At 36.5% G+C, this 17,211-nt stretch overlaps 1 long non-coding RNA gene across 2 annotated transcripts; it reads left to right on the top strand.

Moving 5' to 3' along the window:
* The first annotated feature begins 512 nt into the window (after nt 1–512).
* Nucleotides 513–16,289, top strand: LOC138103698 (uncharacterized). 2 transcript variants are annotated; one of them, XR_011147813.1, is made up of 6 exons: nt 513–1,426; nt 1,661–2,300; nt 2,940–3,099; nt 10,920–11,104; nt 12,120–12,168; nt 14,352–16,289. It is a non-coding gene; the product is annotated as an uncharacterized lncRNA (long non-coding RNA). The 2 variants fall into 2 exon arrangements; XR_011147814.1 differs by having other exon boundaries at nt 513–2,300; nt 14,352–14,674; nt 14,820–16,289.
* Nucleotides 16,290–17,211: the final 922 nt, after the last annotated feature.

Raw genomic sequence — 17,211 nt, 5'->3', positions numbered from 1 at the left:
TTCAACCTCGGACTATACTATGTTACCACTCTCGACCTCTACTATGTTACCACAGTATTACTGGAACACGCTGCTCAGATGGTACTTAAAAATAATTAGGCAAACAAGAAATCTTCTTATAAATAATACAGAAGAAAATATGTTACAAAAATAATTTTCGCTTCTCAAAGACAATGCCCCTCCTATTCCCTCATTTTAAGCACTAAATGTGTTGATTCTGTGTGGTTTTGGTCTGCTTTTAAGTTTCTGAGTTTCTCAAAGGAAGTGGGCTTGGCATTTTATAGTTGCCTGGGAAGCACTGCCCATGCTTGTGATTCCACAGAAATATTTTTAGTATGATGGAAAGCTCTCTATCACAAATAGCTCCTCTTAAACCACCTCCTTCGTAACACTTGAAGTGCCCTCAGTTTTCTTCTGCCAAGGCGCAGACCTAAGAACCCAGTTTTCTCACTTTCTTAATTCTTATCATTAATAGCAAAAAAAAAAAAAAAAAAAAAAAAAAAAAAAAAAAAAAAAAAAAAAAAGGTGTTGGGTTTTTTTTTTCCTAAACGGACATATTAAATCGATCCTAAAGAACACAGTCAATGTCTCTAAGACACTTCAAAACACTGGTGTAAGCAGATGTCTGAGGGCGCCCTCCGCCTGTTCCCGAATCGCCTGGGGCGGATCTCAGCCCCGTCTCTCCAATACCGCCTGTGAAATCCGGCCGAGTTACTCGAGGTTCTGTTCAGGACTCCCAAACCTGTCTGTCACACCTCTTCCACTGGGCTCGGCGCTACCGATTCTATTATTATTTGAACCAAAGAAAGCCACTGACCCCCTGACCGAGCAGCACCCCGGGCTGCCCCGGCCGCTTCCCGCGCCTTTGTCACCTCAGAACCCTCCTGCCGTCACCGCTCCCCTGGCCGCCCTTCCTCCTCTCCTCCCAGTCCCGCTCAGGCAAACAAGGCCTGTTACAAGCAGCCAGTGAAGAGGAAAACTCTAGCGATGCTGAAAGGAGAAATTAAAGTGCATCTAAAACTCCTAAAGCGCCCTGCGAGCCCCAAACACGCTACCGGGGTGCCGCCTCGCCTCCTCCCTCAGACCGGGCTGAGCGCAACTTGCCCACGCAGGAGAAAAGACAGAGGTGGCTTCAGGATTTTACCTCAGGTTCACCAGTTTTACCTCACAGACCTGCTTCTCATGCTTTATAACGACTGCTTATAGCTCTCCTTTTTGACTCTTAACATTATCTGTTAGGGAATAATTAGCAATGTGTAAGTGGGTCCCCCCTATCGAGGTAATGGAACAGTCCGCCGGGTTCCAGGCGCCGAGGCTTCGCGTTTAACCCCTTTCCTGCCGATCCCAAAGACTTTGCCTGACGGAGGCGGGGTGGGATCCTGCCTCGGGCTCTGCTGCGCTGGAACACCGCGGGCAGGTCAGGGTGGTGAGTACACTTCATAACAGGCGGTGTGAAATGGGGGCAGCGACCACCCACGCCCAAAACGGTTTTATATGCCATCAGGTAAAATCATCCAACGTGTTTTATTCGTAGTTTTGGGGAAACGTGTGACAGTGTTTAAACAGTGATTGGGTAAACTGAGGAGGGTTTTGTTGTCTTTTTTGTTTGTTTGTTTGCTGGTTTGTTTGTTTTTATGATTCCCATTGGATAATTTTGTAGACCCTGTATAGATGGTACCTGCCTGCCCCCCAGGTGAGCGATCCCCTCATCCCTGCAGACGGAGCATCGGCCTCGCTCAGCCGGAGCGGCTGCTTCCCTCAGGTGGGCTCAGTCACGTACGGAAAATCACTCTATGGAAAGGGTCCATGAAGGAGACAGAGGAGTCCTGCAACTTTATTCGCGCAAAGGGAGAGAGTCCACCGAGGCACAGGCCCGCGGGGTTATCTCTCTCGAGGTTTCAGAGGGCGCAGTCCCGTTTTATCCTAAGCTCCCGGCCGCATATTGCTCTCTTCCTTTCCCCGCTGGCTGAGGTACTGGGAAAGTGCAGCCTTCCCGAACCGCCTACCTCATATCCCCCCTTGAACCTGTCGTTTTACCCCAAAGTTCAGAAGTCCAGGCTTGTGAAGACTTTTCTGTTTCAGGAGCCAAGCTGTCTGGGCTCTGCAACAAACCTCCTTCTTGAAGTTAGCAGAGACGTTAACACCCATACCTTCACCCATAGAATTGTTTGCAGACATTAGCACACATCTTCCCTATCAGTCACCTCTCAGGAACTCTTCAGCAATAACTGGAGAAATGGAGATGTTCTGAGCCTGAGAGCTGGGGTCCCTTTCCCAATTTAAGTGCTTAAATGTCTAAGGTAAGATGGTATGGGTTTTTGACATACAGTCTTTCCCAATTGCAGCTGCTGAGGGATTAAAGAAAATTGTAAATTTTGTACTTACTTTTTAAAATAATAAAATGCAAAGGGTCATTTAGCTGAAATTTCTGGGTTTTGTCCTTTTTTTAACTATTCCTTATTTCTCTATTCTTTCTTCTCCTTAGCTTCAAGTCGCAATCCAATTCCTAAAAAAACTTTTGTTAAACAAAAGAAAAGCATGTAAAAAACCCTATAATCTTCTTCTCAATTCTTAGTCTCTTCAGTCTATTGCCATATTAAAGAGAAATTCCGTTTCTCTTCCTCACATCATCTCCTAGGGTATTGGATCCCTTTGGAGTTTACACTGATGTCAATGCCTGCAATTAAATACTTTCATTTCAGTATCTTCCATCTTTGACAAATTTTCTAGATTCCTTCTCAGAACCATGCTTTTTCTTGCCTTTCTCTTTTATTCTCTGATTCTCACAGGACAATGCCCTGGACCATATTGAACTGTACGGCAAGAGCCATTTACATTTTTTAGGAAGAAAGGAAGGAATATAGCTTAAAGTAAATGCAGGAGGAAATTTGTAATTTTACTCCAATTTATTAAAGTTAATCCAAGTTATTAATTATTAGGCCTGCGCTGGTAGCAAGGAATATGTGGAAAGACTTTTGGCAGAAAAACTTCTGCAAGTTCCACTGGTGCAGGAGAGCTTTTTCCAGAAGCCTCCCAAGTGATCTGTTCATAGAATGGATCTATGAATTAGAGTTCCTTGTCTGCTTAAGGCCAAGCAAGGTGAGTTATTTGTGCTGGTGTCTGACAAATCATGAATATTGGTATCATATTTCTTTTGACATATTAGGCATTAGAATATTTGAATTTATTGCAGTTGCATGACTTCTGGTCTGAAAAGTGTTTTGTGCCTCCTGTTTATGTTTCACCATCAAGCCTGGCTATCTAATCTGGAAAGCACACGATGTACAACTGCAACCACAGTCTTCAAAAGTGAAAGGAGCAGGAAAACTCATTTTACAAAATAACAACAATTTGCAAGATTTTGTTTACCACATTGCAAATGAGTAATGTCAGCTTTTCCTTAGAGTTGGATGAGTTCTTAGAAAAAACGTGTAAATTAGGGTATTTTACTCACCCAGTGAATTTTGTTGTTTGCTTGTCTTCAATTAAATGTAGAGCTTTCCTTTTCATACGAGAAAATGTTGTGAGCCCTGGGAACTTTTGAGGCGGTCCTTGATTCTGTTGACCTCCTGACCCCTTCTCTACACAGAAAGGGGCTTTTTAACACTACTGTCTTGCAAGATGGCTACAATTCTTTGGGTTTAGGGTTTTGTTTTTTGTTTGTTTTGGGGTCTTTGGGTGTGCTGGTGCCCAGGAAGTTCCACTTGAACATGAGGAAGAACTTTTTTACTGCGCAGTGACCAAGCACTGTAACAAATTGCCCAGAGAGGTTGTGGACTCTCCTCACCTGAGATATCTAAGCCTGGACAAAATCCTGTGCTGTGTACTCTGAGATGGCCCTGCTTGAGCAGGGAGGTTGGACCAGGTGACCCACTGTGGGCCCTTCCAACCTGACACATTCTGTGATTCTGTGAATATATTTAAGTATGAAAATACACAGTTAGGCCAGAACCACCTGTAATACCCCCCACTAAATGCTATATTGATATGTGAAGATAAAAATAACACTCTTTAATAGCTGAAATCTATTAAAAGTACATGCACTGTGATACCTCAGCCCCAGTCAATTTTGAGAATAGTTACCATGTCCCTCTAACATCACTGAAAATATTAATATAGCTTTTAAATTTTAGCCATACTGGATGTAAAATTTGTCTTGGAACCAAATTTTGCCTTACTATTTCATTAGAGTTACTGCTTTAATGTTATAATAAAGGATAATAAGTGTTAGAAACTGTTCTTTGAATGCTTACCACATAGACATGATTTTTCCAGTAGTGCCTTCTTGTCCTTGTTTCAGGAGTTGAGCAAATTGTGCCCAGTTGTTTTATTTCCCTAAAATAATTACGCCAATTTTGTGGCTCATTAGTTTGCAAGAGACCCATTACTTGTAATGAATCTTTACACCAAATGACAGTTAGGGAACATCTTCCAGTTTTTCACCTCCAAACATGAAATTTATTATATTCAAAAAAACATGCTGAATGTTTTGGTCCAAGAAAACCACAGGTTAAAAAAGTTGACGTACCCAGAGCTCTTAGTTGTTATTTTGAACGTACTCTGGTGTAACATCCAGCCTCCTATCTGGAAGCTAATTGATCTTGGGGCATAAAGATTTATATAAAACAAGTAGTGTGCAATCCATCAGCTGGGGAGTTCAGTCAGGAACCTGCTCTCACACTCCTGGAGCTCGGCTGTGTTATGGGCAGCAGGGCTCTTCCCCACTAGATGGTGATACAGGAGCAGCTTTGGCTTCCCTGCTTTCAGAGCAGCAGGTTCTACCTCCTGCAGGTTCACATTCCGACTCGTGTAAGATGTAAGCGGACAATTAAAAGTACTTTCAAAACAAACTTCTTCCTTCTTTTGTAAAAGATTCTGGTAAGATTATAAAGAAGGTCGAACTTTACAAAGCGAGAGGAAGAATTTGAGTCACTCAATGAATGTGCAAAACTCATTAGGACACTGGAGGAATATTTGTTTCAGAAATTTGACTTTCTAAATGGCATGAGTTAGACAGTCTTTTGTCTAACTCAAAAAGAATGGTTTAATTCAGCACATAGCAATCTATCAATCCTTACAGCATGAATGATTCTGTGGGAGATCTTAGTTATATCAGAGGGATGTCTGTGGAACAGTTTTTAATACATAAAGACAGCAGCAGAAGTTGAAGCTGTGAATATATTTAGAAATGCAGGTAGGTAGTTGTATCAAAAATACATGATATAAACTTTAGGTAACTTGATGTTAAGGGCTGTGGGAAAATAACTGTGCATATGAAAAGTCACTGATAGCAATTAAAAGTCTCACACTTAGTTCTCATCTGTGAAACTTCAAGTTTTTCAAATAAATAGGTAAAAAACCTCTTTAATTGAGCAGTTTTATAAGTGTGGACCAGTAGCAAAAGAATTCCTCCACAGTTATTGCTCCCCAGTGTTTTTCATGCTTCTTCCTCGGTCCTCTGCATGTCATCTCAGTGCTTACTCCTAAAGCCTGGTTCTTCTAAAAGGATGTGGGTTATCTGAGATGCAGACTACAACCATGAAAATACAGCAAATGGAAAATAGGAACATTAAATAATAAAGTTAATTTGGAAAGCTTTTGTTTGTTAATCGTCAGTGAGAGGCTAAGAGAACTGCTTAGTGTAGTTTAGCAAAGAAAAAAATAATTTCACTCCCTACATTGAAAAATTTTAATTGGGCTTTGCAATTTTCCTTGTCAGCATCCAGTTTTAATTTCTGAAATACTAAGTTGTGAAAACATCCCAGTACAAGTTGTTACTATGAGAAATAGGCAGGAAGTAAGACATTTTAGGAAACAGGAGATTTTCCAGTATGTTTTTTTTTGTTGTCAGTATGATTATTAATATTAGATGCCTTGGTTTACAAAATCTCTACACTGTTTTCAGCTAGCTTGCATGAGAAAGGAAAAATTCACAAAATGCTTCAGCAGCTGGAAAATTCCTCTGCTCCTAGCTTTTTAGCATCCACATACTGCTATTGCCCTGAGTAGGATCAGGTGACATGGTGATAATATGTCCTGCCCATTTTCCACTGTTAGAAACACCAATAGAGCTGCATTAGTGGATGAAAAATAAACAAATAACACAAAAATCCCTTAGAGACATTTACTAAGGTTGTGGCATGTATTTGCTGGAATTTCTACATACAACTTAGTTTTCCCTCTCAGTTTGAGTGGTATAAGTGCTTGGATATAAGCTATAGCAAAAAGATCCTGTCCACCTTCTTACTCTGTGAACATATATACATTAACACATTTTTCCTAATGCTCTATCTAGTTCCCACAATCATTTCTCCTTCTCATCCAGTTTCTGTCTTTATTTTTACTACCTACCGTAGTCTGCATTTGAGGAAGAGTATTTCAAAAGACATCTAGATATCCCCATTAAAAACAGGGGGGGAAAAAATTCACAGTTTTGTTGCTGAAGTAAAGGATTTTTGGAACCACAGTCTTAGGCATCAGATTTCCAAATTTGAAACAGACAGATTTAGCAAAGAAGAAGAAAAAAAAGAATATAAACTGTAGAGCAAGTAGGTTAATGAAATGGTAAAGCAACTGCATTAAAAAATAGTTAGTGTAGAAAGTTGCTAGTGTTGAGCAAAGAAGAGATTTTTCCATCTTTTAATTATGTTTGCCACCTTCTGCCAAATTTGTTTGTGCCAGGAGTTAACTGACATTTGAAAATATATTAAAGTGAAATGTAAGAAATGGTATAGAGCATTCTGTGTATTAAGAGTTGGATCCAGGAAGATTACATGTAATAGAAAAATTAAGAGCTGATGTGTATCTAGAGTGGTCCAAGAGATTTGTGGAAAATGATTTGACTCTAGGAAGCCAAGTTCACACTTCCCTATTTACTAGTATTTATCCATGTGCCCATTATTTGCATGTTTCAGTATCATGTTTACCAATTCTCCTGCAGTGAACATCAGGTTTTCTAGGCTGTAGTTCCAGGTATATTGGGAAAATTTTTATAACAGTAATTTTATTTCATGATAGTTTTGTTGTGATACAGGAAATATGGAAGTTTTACAGGTGAGAAAACAGAAAAATTATTTAGAGCTTTGTCTTGAAATAAGCAGGTAACATCAATTCAGGTAAAGTGACAAAAGTAATGACTTTACACAAAATTTATACACAAATGCACTGAGAAGTAAGACCTAGTCAAAGACATTTAGTATCTAACTTTCTAATCATTGTGATATATAGAATTGTTGTTATGTATTCTAATAAATAGGAATACTGCCACTCAGGACTAAAAACTAGTTTATGCATTTCTGCAGTATGGTTTGAGTCCCCATCTTTAAGACTGGCAAATGTGCATTGAACTTTTTAAATGTATTCTTAAAAATTCCATGTATACAACTATGAATTTATTCTTCTCATTTAGTGTCTGTTCTGTTTTACATCTAGCTATTTCCTCAAATGAATAAACTTACCTATCATGTTTCCCTCTTAAGTACATGCAATTGCACATGTAGCAATTTTCTTAATCAGTTAAGAGAATCTGATAATCTACTGATTATATAGTGTCTTCAGTGATAAACACACATATTGTATTTCCATTTTGAAACAAAACCAGTATTTACTAGAACTTTTGGTTTGCCTTGGCATAGTAAATTTTTCCATTAGAAAAAAAGAAATCAATTAGACTACAGATAGAGGTGTCTGTAAAAGAACTGTGTTGTAGTGTCACTGTGATATTGCTGAACTGGCCAGAGAGAAAGGGAAATATCTTCTTTCCGACCCAGTCACTGTTATCTGTTGAACAGTCTTGGTGAAAAGCTTGGAACTTTCTTCTCAACAGTGTTTTGACTGGGGCAATTTCAACTCTCTGGAAGCTGTAGAATGTGAGATTTCTAGTTAGAAACACTCAGCTCTGTTGAATGAGAACTATATTCACACTAGAGTGGTTTGCTCATGTCTCATTTTCAACCCCTTCCAGTGCCTGAACAGAAGCTTCCCTTCTGTCTCTTCAATGCTTCTTGCTGCTGTTGCACTGCCAATGTCTCTGTTTTAACTCCAGGGATCTGGCTCATTCATTTACTTCATCTCAGCTACTTTTGAATTTTCTACTCTGAGGTCTAGAGTCTAAGTCTTCCTCTTGATCATTAAAAAATCTATTGTGTTCGTATGAAACAGAATATACATGTTGTTGTTTATAATAGTTGTTTTAGTACAGAATGCCAGCAATCTGTATTAACAATTAGTCAGAAAACAACTCCCTCACCCTAAAGAGCTTACAGTTTAGATAAACAGCCAAGGTAAGAAGGACTGAATGGGAAATAACAGAATAGTAAAACAATTGAACGGCTGAGTTCAATGCTTATCTTGTTATGCTGTTTTTTCTTTATTTTTTTACCTTAGAAGTTTAAAAATTGAGAGTATTTTGTTTTCCTACTATTTTTTGAACTGACGAGGGGATCTGACTTCCATGGGCCTTAAAGATATTAAAGAAAGAAAAATCCAAGTAAATATATTTAACAAGTTATTATTTTGATTTTGGAGGACAAATCTAGAGATGTTAGTAGACAAATCTTATTTCTACAGGTTATTCTAGTTGCACCAGCTGATAACTTTACTGTTTGCTATAAGACTTTTTCAAAGGTACATATTTTTCCAAATAAACTATTTTAGGATTCAAATGCACCTCTAATTTGTGTCAGTTTCTGCTAACACAATTTAGAATGGATTCATTCTGATAATAGAAAGTTTCACAGAAAAGGGTAAAAACAGTTTATAGTTGTCTTAAAGCATCATTTAGGGCCCGTGCTGTGACCTAAATGGGTTAGACTGGGTAAGACAAGGTTCATGGCCAGGACATACCCAGATGTGTTTCTGTCTAGGGTGGTTTTCATACCTAGACTCTTATGTAATCATATCAAAATGATGAGGAAATCTTCCCCCAGTAAAGTCTTAGGGAAGGTTAATGGTGCAAATACTGCTTTCTCTCTTGGAAAGACAAGTTACTCAGTCAGCAAAGTATAGCCTCAGCTGGAGCAAGAAAGTTTAATTTGCATGCTGTGTGCAGTGGTGAGCAGACAGAATGTAGAAGAACAATGTGTTATGTTTTTTACCCAGGAAAAAGCTTATTTGAAAATTGAACGTCTTAGTAGCTACTACAGAAAGTGTGATTTCTCTCTGATCAACAAAAGAGCCTAATAAATGATAACATACTACTTTGTTTCCTATTTCCTTATCTAAGTGTGTATCCTGCTAGGAAATTTTGTGGCTTGAAATGCGGGTTTTCAGAGAAAATTCTTGCTCATAGTTCTGCAACCATTTAATTTTTCTAAGTTTCCCTAGGATTCTGAGTAGCTTCAGACATAACAGGTGTACTGTGCTATTATTGCCAAATCATATTATTTATCTCCTAAAATATTCACAAATGATTCATTGAACAAGACATATAAATAAATACAATAAATTGCACAACACATTAGAATAATATTCAAATTAAGGTACACTTTCTAGAAAATACACATTTTAAATTACATTAGTTAAATACCTTACTAAGACAGCAATTAAAGGAATCCTTAAAAAGAACAATGGGCTTAAAAGGTTTTCTTGTTCGGCTGTAAATGATTTTAAGAAAAATTTAATGAAAATGTAAGTAAACTTTCATAATTGTGCCAGACAGTCCATTTATTGTTTCTGATATAATTTAGAAGTACAGGTATATAAAACAATTAAAAATATTTTTTCCTAAGGCAGTAACAACATAGTAATATAAATACACTTTGACACGAGGGTAAGTATTTGGTGATAGGGTAATAATGATATTAGCACAGCTGGACAACTTCCCAGCATTAATGAGCTGCTAAAAAATTTTGCATCTAAAATTTGCATCAGACACTTTCTATATTTAGGAAAGTTCTATTGCCCTTAGTATTATTACTTTTTAATGTGGGCGATTTGTTTTAGTGTTATGCATTCATCAGGTTTAAAAACCATTCTATCATACTGCACTGTTTGGAAACCCAGTTAGTAATACATCCATTTCTGAAGTGAGAACAAAAACAAATTAAGCAGATAACAATCATCTGCTTGGACTAACAGTAGTTTCTTAAGTCTCATGATTCAAATATTAATACAGAATATGAAACTTATTAGGAATGACAGTCAAAGAAGAGGAGTAAGATATTATTCCATATATTGAGGCACACATGCTTACTCTGAGTGACAGAATCTGTCAGTAGCTATACCTGTTTAAAGTCCAAAGGGGTGATAAAAGAGAAAAATCGCAAAGGTGCTTTAGTGGTCAGTCAGGATAAAACATTAGGCAAAGGTTGTGGCAGATGAAATAATTTCAGACTAGGCTGAACTTTGGTAGAAGTACAGCACGTAGCAGGATGCAAAATATTAACAAGTTCTTGGAATGTATTGGCCACATTTGTTATTTCAACCTTAAGGAGGAAAACAAGGTGAAGTGCATTCGACATTCAAATCATCAGTATAGAGTTCTGTGAGAATTTGAAGGTGAAAAGCAACATTTATGATTGTGAAAATGAAATTGTAGAACTCCTGAATTCTAGGATGAATAAAAATACCATTAGTAAAAAATCCCATAGTAAAGGATAATAATGGAATAAAGATCTCAGGATGCCAGCAGATCCTTCAAAAAAAATATTAACGACATTAAAGACAGAAGTATTTCAAAGTGAAGAAGCTTGGAATAATAAAATGAAAAATGTAAGATAGCAAATGACAGATGTGCAAAGAAAGATGAGAGCATATTAGTAGCTATCCTGAATATCTATCAGGACTGTCATACTACAATCCAATAATCAAGCACAATATTTGTATGTTTAAATAAAAATATCCTCAGTAAGATATATGAAGTAGCATGTCCACTGTGTTTGAAACTGAAAAAGACTAAAACAGACTGGGTTTTTTTTCAGTTTTGATGACTGTATTTCATTCAGGTTTTGGACAACTTGAGAATCAGTACAGGAAACCTACTGCAAAATATGATACAGTAAGAACAACCTCCTGGAAAACATGACATGTCTAACAAGTTGAACAAAATGAACTTTACAAAAACATGAATGAACTAAATAACATAAAATTAATTCTGGCTGTACAGGTACGATGTCTTTTGTTCAAATATGTAAAGTGTATCCGAAAATGGGAAGGCAAACACCAGTGTGTGTTCTGAGACAAAAAATAAGAGCTCAGTTTGCAGGAATAATGATTTATGTTAAGCATTAGAGGGAAAGAAAAGAAAAACAAAAGCCAGTATTTTCACAATTTGATAGTTAAATACTGAAATAGATGGCCTGGACAGATTGTATCTTTATCACAGGTGCTGCGAGCAGTTTAGATCTTGTCTTTGGGCATGAGAATGGACTAAATCAGTTTCCTTTCAATTCTTTATGATTCTTACATTTTATACGTCCTTCACAGATTTAAGTCAGCTGTGAGAAAAAGGCACAGAGAGTAGCAGGGTGAATAAACATATGGTTTTATCTGAATTATTGTTCAGAGATCTGCACTGTTATTTTAAAAGCAGAAGACCTGAATTTTTAGTTTCCAGTTGGAATATAAGTTTACAACAAAGAAAATAAATTTCATCTCTCTAATGAGACATTGATGATAAGCATTTTTTAATTATTCCTTGTATTCTGGAGGTAATGGGGTATGTACCTATGTGAATGTATTTCATGTAGTTCCACAGTAATATAAGGAAGTCCTTCTTTCTCAAGAAGGACTGATTTGATGTAATCTTTTTATTTAAAACCCTTCAGATTGTACCTATTTTGAAATTATTTATTTCTAATGAATCTGCATTAGTCATTAGCTGCAGAGCATCACTTGTAGTTGTGAGCCCTTGCCACTGCAATGGCTGTCTTCAACCTTGTCTTGACTCTGGGACTACATTTAAAATACTAAACTATGTTAAATGAAATTTAAAGTATGGAGCTGGGGTTAAGAAGTTTTGTTTGCCATTTACACTATGCACATTAGTCAATAATAAATTTTATTGCCTTTTAACTTTTTATTGGTTAGTTGATTGGTTAGTTAGTTGGTTGGTTGGGTTTTTTTGCTTGGTTGGTTTTGGTTTGGTTTGGTTTATTGATTTTGGTTTTTTTTTCCTCCAGACTACAGCAACTTATAGATGATAAAAAAGTCTTTCTCAAGTTGAGAACTGTAAGTTGTTTGTTATCAAATTTAATTATTATTAAATTTTCTTTTGATTAATTTACTTGCTTTTGATACTTTATGTAGAAGAAAGCTATGAGCCACATTTCAAACACTATAATGGTGGTGGGATAGCTGTGATGGTTTAGGGACATAAACAAACTTTGCTCATGGAAATCAGGGGTTGTAGATTCTCAAATCCAATAGTGGTGGTGATGACTTTATTATGTAGGCGGGAAACGATATTTGTCTGCTTTCTTTTCTTGTGTGTTTTGGGTGTATTCAATTTCAAATAACACATTTCAGTATCTTCTGTCTTTTAGTTAAGGTATGGATTATGATTATGGTATAGTTTGGTCTGTGTATTTGATTCTTTTGCTTGATAAGTTGTTCAGGAATGATAAGGGGCCTGACCTAAAATCCAACACTGTTAGTAAAATTCTCCTATGCACTTAAAAGGAAATAGAGGTAGGGTCTAAAGTGGCTAGCACGCCTTTCATGAGCACCTTTTGTTCCAACAAGCTGTTACAATTTTGCTCTTACATTGTATAACACAACTTTTGTATGTTTGTGCTACTAGGAAAGACAAAGAAAATAGGGGTCACCTGTTACAGCAGGGATTCTGTAACACAATGCACCAAACCAGGAGTCTCATGGAAAGGAAATATATATGGACCAATTCTTGGTAGATGTTTCAGAGATGTTTATTTCTCCAGCCGCATGGCCGGGGCTCTGCCGAGGAGCTGCTCAATCACGGGACCCGAGGGTCCTTGGCCGTGCAGGGGAGCACAAAACAACCAATGGGGAACGAGGCTGACCAGGGGCAGGGAAACCCCGTGTCTCCCCCCGAGGGCCCCTCTCCCAGGATCCCATGGCAGGGGGAGGAGACCCCAACAGTCACCTCCAGAATGAAAACATTTTTCAAGTGCATGACTTTTATTTCTGCTACTTAACATTTTCCAATAAAAGGAAATTGAGACTAATGAGATTTTATTTCTCTCTATATTTGGGCTTTGTGCCTATGGTGATCATTTGAAACAGTCATCTAAGTAGCAATATTTAACTTATTTCCTATTTTACTTTTCACAGATAAAGAGGATATACCTTGAAGGTGTTCAGGAAAAACATTTTCTATAGAATTATGTAGTTCTGTTATTTTATCCAAAGTGAAAGGAACAAACAAGGCACTATTCTCAAGTATTATTCATTCAATTTTTAATTAATGCAGTAAAACTAACTGCTGTCTACCTCTAGAGGTTTTATTACTAGTACCTGTCCTGCTTCATTGGATTACAGTTGTATAGGAAAGGGTGATTTTTGTCTTCACCTCAGCAACATTCACAGTCCTTTTTGCCCAACAAGTATCTATTCCTTTCAGATATTTGTTTTCTTTCCTCTTGTCCCTGAGAATGGAAAAAAATCTTGTGACAAAGCAATTAAATAATTTGCTTCAAAATTCTTCTCCATCTCTTTTGCTATGTCATTTACAATAACCATATTTCACTCATTTTCATCATCAGTTCTATAGATCATTTTGTGTATCTTAGTTTAGCTGTTACTTTGTGCTCCCTTTCCTTGTGCCAACCTTATGTATGTAATTTCCTCGTACTGGAAGATGGCACTGTAGTCTTTTTGAAACAGTTAATGTATTTTTACTCATATTTAGTACCATGGTGAAGACTTTTGGGTGTTAGATAACACAGCTAATAATAATAAATGGGAAAAGGGATACCTTGTAGGACTTCATACCTTACATAATTTGAGTATCTGATTTGAGAACTTAACTAATCATGTTCCTTTTGGGAAATACTCAGTGTTTTTTCCAGGGATAAATTTAGCTAGTTTGGGTGCACTAATACTTAGTTACATTCAGTTCAAATTAATATGTAAATCCTAAACTTGAGTATAAAAATAGTTAGTATCTCTCTAGAAAAATGACACATATTTAAAAGTAAACTTTCGCAAACATTATAAAGTTTTAATTCCCTTCACCATCCTGATTTTCACATGTCCAAATGCTTTTCCTTTAAGGTGTTCTTTCTTTAAAAAATTGCTTTCTACAACACTATTCTACTATGAGGTCATATTATTGGTTCAATATGCATCAGAAAATCAATTAAAAGTGCATCTTCATTAGTTTTCTAGTTTTGAAGCAAGCAGCTCACTTACTTTTGTTCTCCTTTGCACAACAGGCTCAGAGAAGGCTGAACCAGCACCCTGAATGTGGCCAAAATGTGATGATCACACAGCTCAGGGGACCAAGCCAGGCAGCGTAGTCAGGAAGGACATCTGTTCTCATCATCACCAATTGCACTGCACACATCGGCTCCTACTGCCCTGTGCCCCTTGCTAACACAGACAGCACCTGTTTTGTTCTCTTATGGGTTTGATCTTGAAGGAATTATTACACTTGGATGTAAGCAACTGTCACAGTAGTTTATGAAAAAACATGTTTTCTTTAACAAGAGGCAAAAAGAAAATTCTTCTTTGGAAAATACCTGAATCAGAAATTGTGGTAATTAATCTTCTTTTTCTAAAAATTTTTTCTTCTTTAAATGAATTTTTAAATTAATTTAGTGGTGCTTAACTGATGCTATACTTTGTTTGAAAGTACTAATCTAACATTTTCCTGTTCATCTTTGCAATAATTCTACTTCAAGGAAAAAACTATTACAGGCAGTCACTGGGAAAAAAGAGACTGGAAGGCTATGACCTGAGTGAAGGAAAATTTCATCTCCCAAATTCTTCTGTGTTCCATTGGTGTATATTCAAGTTTTTTAACTGAAGCAAGATAATTAACTTTCACCATAAAGCTTCACCACTTTCATCACTTCATCACATTTAAAATATCAATTCCAACATCATATTAAGCCAAAGAAAAACCATTTTAAATACTGTATTTTACTGTAGCATGTAAATTTCTGTTTTTCTCGACTATTAATTAGAGTGCTTAGAAGTCATTTTGAGAGGTACTATGGAAATTAAGATGGCATGTTTTCCTTCTGCTATGTACTGTCACCACAGTACACCTATACAGACATGATTGGGATTGTGGGATGGGAAACAATATCCCTTGAAGTTTAATGATGGAATCAGTGTCATGACAAGTGAGGTTATGAAAATTAATCACTCTGCATGTTCAATAAAGATTTTCTAAATGTACACACAGAATGATTTTTTAATATAGTGAAATTGTTCCATTTATTAGCAGCTTGAAAACGTTACCTCCTAGATGTAAGTTCTAAACAGGAGATTATTTTCAACTCAGTAGGAAGAGGCAGAAATCAGTACATTGGGTTTAGAAGAGAAAAGAGGAAAATCAGGAAAAAACCTGAAAACAAAAGAAATTTTAAAAAAAGAGAATATACCATAATATTGACAAAACCCCAGGCTATTTTAAAGTGTTGAAATACTACAGATTTTGTAGTGGATTTTAAAACAGAAAGTCAACCCAGTCTTAATTGCTGGAGCTTTTCTCAGCCATTTAATGTCTATCTGTGGCAGTTGAGAGGTGATTTATAACTTTTCTCAAACATGTCTAAACCAGAAGGTACTTTTCCTGTTACAACTAGACAAGAATAAGTTCACTGGTCATGAATGGGATCACTTTTGGGGTGAAATGTGATAATGTAAGCAAAGGAAGTAGTGCTCCTTAGGTTTCTTCAGTACAAGAATAGAGATTATTGTACCTTGCATCACAAATTGCAGGGAGAATTTTGTTACAAGTCATTTTACTCTTCAGGATACAACTTGGTGGAATTATGAAAAGAAGGTGTCACTCTCTTCTTAATGAGAGGTTTCGCTTTAAGTGCAAATGAAGCTAGGATGTCAAAGAAAATATAAACATCTGCAGCAGATTTCAAAGAAAATATAAACATTTGCAGCAGATATATTCCTGACAACCCTCAATTCAAAGGCCAGACAGCTTGACCTAATGTAGCTTCTCATGTAATCTGTAAAAAAAGTAAAATTCACACTAATTTATAAAAAATATATACACTTTTTCTTGCAGTGGTGGGAAATTCACTTGATAATTCTATATTTCATAAAAGAGATCTAGATATGTCCTCTTTGTACATGACTATTCCAGTTAAGTTTGTCATTTAATCCGGATTGTGTTTTCTGGTTGCTAATAAGGTTTTTGCTAATAAATACCTCAGAAATTAAGATTCTGATCTCTCACATTCATAGTAGCATCCATGTTTAAGCATTAATGATGCTTTTGAAACATAAAACTCCCCTGAAAGTCCCCCAAAATTTCTGTCATTCAGAATCTTCGTTGTGTTTGTTTGTTTGTTTATCCTCTGGATTAAACTTACATTTGTGGATTCCTATTGCCTGCACTTCTGTTGTAGTCCTCAGTCATTCCATGACTACTTTTTATTGTTAACATTGCAAACTTTAAAAGTCCTTTAAAAAGCACTTCCTAAATTTTGGGAAACAAACTACCCAGCTACTGGAGGACACTTACCTCAAGTCAGTGTAAATAAATAAACTAAAGCATTAGTTTATTTAATCTTCCTGTACTTTTTTAGAGTACTAAGGTCCATGTTCTGAAAAGGGAAATGGCCTTTTATTTTTAAAGACAATAACATTTTATTCAAGAAAATATGATTTCTAAATATAAATTGGAGGCATAATCATTTTCTTCTGTTAATCACTTAAGGAAAACTCAAAAGTGACGGCCAAGTAATATCATCTGCAACAATTCACATCTACAAAACAGTTTGAAATTTCCTCTAGAGCAATTGTTTACTGGTTTTCTTGAAAGTCCATCCCATTTTGTCCTATCCTTTCACAATGGGAACTACTGTACATAACGGTAGGATAACAATGGTCTCTATTCTCCCAGCAGTTACCAGGGAGACTGAGCTAATTAAGAATCATGCACATTGGAAGTACTTTCAGTTAGAGACTGGGAAAAGCAAAAATTGTTCCCGAAAAAGAAAAAAAAACAATCATATTTATCTTCATACAAATTTGGGTTTGCATCACTAAAAGTCGTAAGTCAGTTTTCACTCTGGAAATTTGGGTGTATTCCTGATTACCCAA

Source organism: Aphelocoma coerulescens, assembly GCF_041296385.1.
Source record: "Aphelocoma coerulescens isolate FSJ_1873_10779 chromosome Z unlocalized genomic scaffold, UR_Acoe_1.0 ChrZ, whole genome shotgun sequence".
Lineage (NCBI taxonomy): Eukaryota > Metazoa > Chordata > Aves > Passeriformes > Corvidae > Aphelocoma > Aphelocoma coerulescens.
The sequence above is the reverse complement of the archived record's forward strand: the minus strand, read 5'-3'. Positions and strand labels throughout refer to the sequence as shown.